We start from the raw sequence: 9,089 nt of genomic DNA, 5'->3' as shown, positions 1-9,089 counted from the left end.
CACACACACCACACACACACACACACACACACACACACACACACACACACACACACACACACACTATAGAAGAGGCAGCATGGTGGATAAGTGATTAGCACTGTTACCTTGCAGCAAGGAGGTCGTGGGATAGTGTCCCACCTGGTCCTTTCTGTGTGGAGTTCTCCTCGTGTCCCTGTGGGTTCCCTCCTTGTGTTCCTACTTCCTCCCACTTCCAAGGACATGCAATTTTAATGAACTGGAAACTTTAAATTAACCATAGGTGTGCGTGGGAGTGTGAATGAGTTTGTCTATGTGGCCCTATGATAGACTGGTATCCTGTCCAGGGTGGACCTCACGCCCTGTGACTACTGGCATCGGTTCCAGCTCCCCCATGACCCTTGAGTGGTGTAAGTGGGTATCGAAATTGAATGAATTATGGGAAGAAACTTCAAGCAGAACCAACACAGTGGGGTGACCATTTGGTTTAGCCATACAAAGAAAAATAAACCAATGAAATTAAAGAAAAACACAGTATGGAATTTTCAAAGATACAAAGACAGAAATATTGTAGCCTAGCAAACATACAATCAATCAATTTATTTTTATATAGCGCCAAATCACAACAAACAGTTGCCCCAAGGTGCTTTATATTGTAAGGCAAGGCCATACAATAATTATGCAAAACCCCAACGGTCAAAACGACCCCCTGTGAGCAAGCACTTGGCTACAGTGGGAAGGAAAAACTCCCTTTTAACAGGAAGAAACCTCCAGCAGAACCAGGCTCAGGGAGGGGCAGTCTTCTGCTGGGACTGGTTGGGGCTGAGGGAGAGAACCAGGAAAAAGACATGCTGTGGAGGGGAGCAGAGATCGATCACTAATGATTAAATGCAGAGTGGTGCATACAGAGCAAAAAGAGAAAGAAACAGTGCATCATGGGAACCCCCCAGCAGTCTACGTCTATAGCAGCATAACTAAGGGATGGTTCAGGGTCACCTGATCCAGCCCTAACTATAAGCTTTAGCAAAAAGGAAAGTTTTAAGCCTAATCTTAAAAGTAGAGAGGGTGTCTGTCTCCCTGATCTGAATTGGGAGCTGGTTCCACAGGAGAGGAGCCTGAAAGCTGAAGGCTCTGCCTCCCATTCTACTCTTACAAACCCTAGGAACTACAAGTAAGCCTGCAGTCTGAGAGCGAAGCGCTCTATTGGGGTGATATGGTACTACGAGGTCCCTAAGATAAGATGGGACCTGATTATTCAAAACCTTATAAGTAAGAAGAAGAATTTTAAATTCTATTCTAGAATTAACAGGAAGCCAATGAAGAGAGGCCAATATGGGTGAGATATGCTCTCTCCTTCTAGTCCCCGTCAGTACTCTAGCTGCAGCATTTTGAATTAACTGAAGGCTTTTTAGGGAACTTTTAGGACAACCTGATAATAATGAATTACAATAGTCCAGCCTAGAGGAAATAAATGCATAAATTAGTTTTTCAGCATCACTCTGAGACAAGACCTTTCTGATTTTAGAGATATTGCGTAAATGCAAAAAAGCAGTCCTACATATTTGTTTAATATGCGCTTTGAATGACATATCCTGATCAAAAATGACTCCAAGATTTCTCACAGTATTACTAGAGGCCAGGGCAATGCCATCCAGAGTAAGGATCTGGTTAGACACCATGTTTCTAAGCTTTGTGGGGCCAAGTACAATAACTTCAGTTTTATCTGAGTTTAAAAGCAGGAAATTAGAGGTCATCCATGTCTTTATGTCTGTAAGACAATCCTGCAGTTTAGCTAATTGGTGTGTGTCCTCTGGCTTCATGGATAGATAAAGCTGGGTATCATCTGCGTAACAATGAAAATTTAAGCAATACCGTCTAATAATACTACCTAAGGGAAGCATGTATAAAGTGAATAAAATTGGTCCTAGCACAGAACCTTGTGGAACTCCATAATTAACCCTAGTCTGTGAAGAAGATTCCCCATGTACATGAACAAATTGTAATCTATTAGACAAATATGATTCAAACCACCGCAGCGCAGTGCCTTTAATACCTATGGCATGCTCTAATCTCTGTAATAAAATTTTATGGTCAACAGTATCAAAAGCAGCACTGAGGTCTAACAGAACAAGCACAGAGATGAGTCCACTGTCTGAGGCCATAAGAAGATCATTTGTAACCTTCACTAATGCTGTTTCTGTACTATGATGAATTCTAAAACCTGACTGAAACTCTTCAAATAGACCATTCCTCTGCAGATGATCAGTTAGCTGTTTTACAACTACCCTTTCAAGAATTTTTGAGAGAAAAGGAAGGTTGGAGATTGGCCTATAATTAGCTAAGATAGCTGGGTCAAGTGATGGCTTTTTAAGTAATGGTTTAATTACTGCCACCTTAAAAGCCTGTGGAACATAGCCAACTAACAAAGATAGATTGATCATATTTAAGATCGAAGCATTAAATAATGGTAGGGCTTCCTTGAGCAGCCTGGTAGGAATGGGGTCTAATAAACATGTTGATGGTTTGGATGAAGTAACTAATGAAAATAACTCAGACAGAACAATCGGAGAGAATGAGTCTAACCAAATACCGGCATCACTGAAAGCAGCCAAAGCCAACGATATGTCTTTGGGATGGTTATGAGTAATTTTTTCTCTAATAGTTAAAATTTTGTTAGCAAAGAAAGTCATGAAGTCATTACTAGTTAAAGTTAATGGAATACTCAGCTCAATAGAGCTCTGACTCTTTGTCAGCCTGGCTACAGTGCTGAAAAGAAACCTGGGGTTGTTCTTATTTTCTTCAATTAGTGATGAGTAGAAAGATGTCCTAGCTTTACGGAGGGCTTTTTTATAGAGCAACAGACTCTTTTTCCAGGCTAAGTGAAGATCTTCTAAATTAGTGAGACGCCATTTCCTCTCCAACTTACGGGTTATCTGCTTTAAGCTACGAGTTTGTGAGTTATACCACGGAGTCAGGCACTTCTGATTTAAAGCTCTCTTTTTCAGAGGAGCTACAGCATCCAAAGTTGTCTTCAATGAGGATGTAAAACTATTGACGAGATACTCTATCTCACTTACAGAGTTTAGGTAGCTACTCTGCACTGTGTTGGTATATGGCATTAGAGAACATAAAGAAGGAATCATATCCTTAAACCTAGTTACAGCGCTTTCTGAAAGACTTCTAGTGTAATGAAACTTATTCCCCACTGCTGGGTAGTCCATCAGAGTAAATGTAAATGTTATTAAGAAATGATCAGACAGCAGGGAGTTTTCAGGGAATACTGTTAAGTCTTCTATTTCCATACCATAAGTCAGAACAAGATCTAAGATATGATTAAAGTGGTGGGTGGACTCATTTACTTTTTGAGCAAAGCCAATAGAGTCTAATAATAGATTAAATGCAGTGTTGAGGCTGTCATTCTCAGCATCTGTGTGGATGTTAAAATCGCCCACTATAATTATCTTATCTGAGCTAAGCATTAAGTCAGACAAAAGGTCTGAAAATTCACAGAGAAACTCACAGTAATGACCAGGATGGACGATAGATAATAACAAATAAAACTGTTTTTTGGGACTTCCAATTTGGATGGACAAGACTAAGAGTCAAGCTTTCAAATGAATTAAAGCTCTGTCTGGGTTTTTGATTAATTAATAAGCTGGAATGGAAGATTGCTGCTAATCCCCCGCCTCGGCCCGTGCTACGAGCATTCTGACAGTTAGTGTGACTCGGGGTGTTGACTCATTTAAACTAACATATTCATCCTGCTGTAACCAGGTTTCTGTAAGGCAGAATAAATCAATATGTTGATCAATTATTATATCATTTACCAACAGGGACTTAGAAGAGAGAGACCTAATGTTTAATAGACCACATTTAACTGTTTTAGTCTGTGGTGCAGTTGAAGGTGCTATATTATTTTTTTCTTTTTGAATTTTTATGCTTAAATAGATTTTTGCTGGTTATTGGTAGTCTGGGAGCAGGCACCGTCTCTACGGGGATGGGGTAATGAGGGGATGGCAGGGGGAGAGAAGCTGCAGAGAGGTGTGTAAGACTACAACTCTGCTTCCTGGTCCCAACCCTGGATAGTCACGGTTTGGAGGATTTAAGAAAATTGGCCAGATTTCTAGAAATGAGAGCTGCTCCATCCAAAGTGGGATGGATGCCGTCTCTCCTAACAAGACCAGGTTTTCCCCAGAAGCTTTGCCAATTATCTATGAAGCCCACCTCATTTTCTGGACACCACTCAGACAGCCAGCAATTCAAGGAGAACATGCGGCTAAACATGTCACTCCCGGTCCGATTGGGGAGGGGCCCAGAGAAAACTACAGAGTCCGACATTGTTTTTGCAAAGTTACACACCGATTTAATGTTAATTTTAGTGACCTCCGATTCGCGTAACCGGGTGTCATTACTGCCGACGTGAATTACAATCTTACCAAATTTACGCTTAGCCAGCAGTTTCAAATTTCCTTCAATGTCGCCTGCTCTGGCCCCCGGAAGACAATTGGCTATGGTTGCTGGTGTCGCTAACTTCACATTTCTCAAAACAGAGTCGCCAATAACCAGAGTTTGATCCTCGGCGGGTGTGTCGTCAAGTGGGGAAAAGCGGTTAGAAATGTGAACGGGTTGGCGGTGTACACGGGGCTTCTGTTTAGAACTACGCTTCCTCCTCACAGTCACCCAGTCGGCCTGCTTTCCCGGCTGCTGGGGATCTGCCAGGGGGTAGCTAACGGCGGCTAAGCTACCTTGGTCCGCACCGACTACAGGGGCCTGGCTAGCTGTAGAATTTTCCACGGTGCGGAGCCGAGTCTCCAATTCGCCCAGCCTGGCCTCCAAAGCTACGAATAAGCTACACTTATTACAAGTACCATTACTGCTAAAGGAGGCCGAGGAATAACTAAACATTTCACACCCAGAGCAGAAAAGTGCAGGAGAGACAGGAGAAGCCGCCATGCTAAATCGGCTAAGAGCTAGTAGCTGCGCTAAGCTAGCGGATTCCTAAAAACACGCAAAGTGAATGATGTGTAAATAATTTAGAGGTGATTCAGCAGAAGGAGTGCTTTAGTTAAGGCACGTAAAGATTACACTTGGAAACAAATCGTAATCTAGATAACTAGATCAATCTAACTGCGCAGATTAAACAGCTAACAGATACAGAAAAACACCGCTGTGCTCCGGAACAGGAAGTGATACAATACCGCAGTGAGAGCCAACCACCAGTAGAGGCCAGTGGAGTCCAGTGACGATAACAAAAGACAACAGGTGAATTACAGAGTCCCAGTGGAATGGGTTACAAAGGGACTTATGGTGAGGGCGACAGCATGTTGTGTGCATGCCTCAATTCAGAGCTACGCAGATGTACAACACGTCAGCCGGGCAATTTCAGCGTTATTCAAGAGTGCTGGCAAAAAACAAACAAAAAAACAAAAAAAACAGATCTCTTCCAAAGAGTAACAGCAATAACTCGCCTTACAATCGCAACTCTGTCATAGATTCGGTGTAAATGGAGTGTTAGGGAGACTCAGATGAGGAGCAGCACCTCTATTGTGAAAGAACATCAGATACACCATTCTGGCCATGTGGCACCTTTTTTCTGGACATGATCTAGCTTGCATGCACCTCAGTGACTCAGTGAGAAGGTGGCTCACGAAGTGAAGTCACTGTTTATGTACAAAGTCATTTTAAATAGAGATAAGCATGCACACATGTATCTCCACAGGGATCCTCTTCATGGCACCAGACACTTATAATGACATTTGCGCCTATTCAGTGGCGACAAGAAATAGTTTGAGGCATTTCAGCTTGCCCCATAGCTTTTACATTCTATGACTACTTAGCTGTTGCTGCTGTTACCGTGCTAACTCAATAAGCAGCCCATTAGCATTGTTTTTGTCCTGAGTGAAATGTCATATCCAAAAAGATCTGCAAATAGGGATCAGGTTGAAAAATCCTGTAGTTCCCCTTTAAAGGGCACTGGGTCAGAGAATCCATGACATGCTACATGGCCTGACCTGTAACTGTATATTATGTACACACCCTAAGAACGCACATCTTGGAATGCTTGTTAAAGCAAATGCCTTTCCAGCCTTTGGGGATGCAGAAGATATCTGACTGTACATGTTCATGTGGAGGTCACAGGAATATCTGTCAGAGTTAACCTTCATGGTGGGTAGAGCATAACCAATCAGTGGTTTAACTGCTGAGAAAAAGAAAACAACAGCAATGGATACTGGCTATGATTCTGACTGTATTTACACATAAATTCAATTCAATGTCAATTTATTTTATTTGTATAGCACCAAATGACAACAATGCTGCATCAAGGCGCTTCACATGAGTAAGGTCTAACCAACCCCCCTGAGCAAGCACACAGGTGACACACACACACACACACACACACACACACACACACACACACACACACACACACACACACACACACACACACACACACACACACACACACACACACACACACACACACACACACACGGAGTTATGGACAAAAGTTCACGTCTTGGCTAAAAACATTGCAACACAATTTTTACTGCACATTGTATTTTATCACACATTATTTGTGTTAAGTCACTGAGAATATTTATTTCTATGTAAAGTTGCTTGACCATGTCATATTTTCAGTGTGTCAACAGTTAACATGCACAACAGGTTTCAACAGGACGTAAGATTAGAAACCATTACAGAAATGGTGTAATTGCTCGTAAAAGCTCATTTTGAATAACTGCTGTAATTTGGAAATAACTAGGTAACCTTTGGCTGTATTTAAAGGGAAAATCCAAAATTTTCAAGTCGTTTGTTTGAGGCCCTTGACAATCGACAAGTCTGGACTTATTGTTCAAGCAGTGAATTACCTTTATCTTCTTCCCATTTGATGACCTCACTCTCCAATAAGTCATTTTAAAAACTTTTTATTTTACATTTACTGAGGTAAATATGCACATACAGTAGTGTTCAGAATAACAGTAGTGCTATGTGACTAAAAAGATTAATCCAGGTTTTGAGTATATTTCTTATTGTTACATGAGAAACAAGGTACCAGTAGATTCAGTAGATTCTCACAAATCCAACAAGACCAAGCATTCATGATATGCACACTCTCAAGGCTATGAAATTGGGCTATTAGTAAAAAAAAAAAGTAGAAAAGGGGGTCTTCACAATAATAGTAGTGTGGCATTCAGTCAGTGAGTTTGTCAATTTTGTGGAACAAACAGGTGTGAATCAGGTGTCCCCTATGTAAGGATGAAGCCAGCACCTGTTGAACATGCTTTTCTCTTTGAAAGCCTGAGGAAAATGGGACATTCAAGACATTGTTCAGAAGAACAGCATAGTTTGATTAAAAAGTTGATTGGAGAGGGGAAAACTTATACGCAGGTGCAAGAAATTATAGGCTGTTCATCTACAATGATCTCCAATGCTTTAAAATGGACAAAAAACCAGAGACTCGTGGAAGAAAACGGAAAGCAACCATCAAAATGGATCGAAGAATAACCAGAATGGCAAAGGCTCACCCATTGATCAGCTCCAGGATGATCAAAGACAGTGTGGAGTTACCTGTAAGTGCTGTGACAGTTAGAAGACGCCCGTGTGAAGCTAATTTATTTGCAAGAATCCCCCGCAAAGTCCCTCTGTTAAATAAAAGACGTGCAGAAGAGGTTACAATTTGCCAAAGAACACATCAACTGGCCTAAAGAGAAATGGAGGAATATTTTGTGGACTGATGAGAGTAAAATTGTTCTTTTTGGGTCCAAGGGCCGCAGAAAGTTTGTGAGACGACCCCCAAACTCTGAATTCAAGCCACAGTTCACAGTGAAGACAGTGAAGCATGGTGGTGCAAGCATCATGAAATGGGCATGTTTCTGCTACTATGGTGTTGGGCCTATATATCGCATACCAGGTATCATGGATCAGTTTGGATATGTCAAAATACTTGAAGAGGTCATGTTGCCTTATGCTGAAGAGGACATGTCCTTGAAATGGGTGTTTCAACAAGACAGTGGCCCCAAGCACACTAGTAAATGAGCAAATCTTGGTCCCAAACCAAAAAAATTAATGTTTTGGAGTGGCCTGCCCAATCCCTGGACCTAAATCCAATTGAGAACCTGTGAGGTGACATCAAAAAAGCTGTTTCTGAAGCAAAACCAAGAAATGTGAATGAATTGTGGAATGTTGTTAAAGAATCTTGGAGTGGAATAACAGCTGAAGTTGGTTGACTCCATGCCTCACAGATGTGAAGAAATCATGAAAAACTGTGGTTATACAACTAAATACTAGTTTAGTGATTCACAGGATTGCTAAAAAAAAAAAGCAGTTTGAACATAATAGTTTTGAATTTGTAGCGTCAACAGCAGATGCTACTATTATTGTGAACACCCCTTTTTCTACTTTTTTTTAACTAATAGCCCAATTTCATAGTCTTAAGAGTGTGCATATCATGAATGCTTGGTCTTGTTGGATTTGTGAGAATCTACTGAATCTACTGGTACCTTGTTTCCCATGTAACAATAAGAAATATACTCAAAACCTGGATTAATCTTTTTAGTCACATAGCACTACTATTATTCTGAACACTACTGTACATATCTCTGCAGGGATCCTCTCCATACTATCAAACACTTTTAATAACATTTTTTGCCATTTGTCCCAAGTGGAATCAAAGGCTTCATCCAACAACAGCTAAACATAGGTCCTACGTTGAAAAATCATGAAGTTTGCCTTTTAAGAGCCTAACTGATGTACCTGCAGTGACTTCTTACATTTAAGAGAATAAATAAATAGCACTGATGGTAGGTAAATGGTAGCACAGTGGCTTAGTGGTAAGCTCTGTTGCCTCACAGCAAGAAGGTTGTGGGATCACTTTCCACCTTGTTCTTTCTGTGTGGAGTTTGCATGTTCTCCCCTTGTTCACATAGATTCCCAAGACATGTGAATTGGAAGCTTTAAATTAACCGTAAGTGTGTTTCTTTATATGTGACCCTACAACTGACTGGCACCCTGTCCATGGTATACCCCATCTTGCCCAATGACAGCTGGGATATCCTCCAGCTCACCCTGTGATCTTATGGTGTAAGTGGGTATAGATCAATAATTAATTG

Source organism: Thalassophryne amazonica, chromosome 16 (assembly GCF_902500255.1).
Source record: "Thalassophryne amazonica chromosome 16, fThaAma1.1, whole genome shotgun sequence".
Taxonomy (NCBI): Eukaryota; Metazoa; Chordata; class Actinopteri; order Batrachoidiformes; family Batrachoididae; genus Thalassophryne; species Thalassophryne amazonica.
This window is presented reverse-complemented; position numbering follows the sequence as displayed.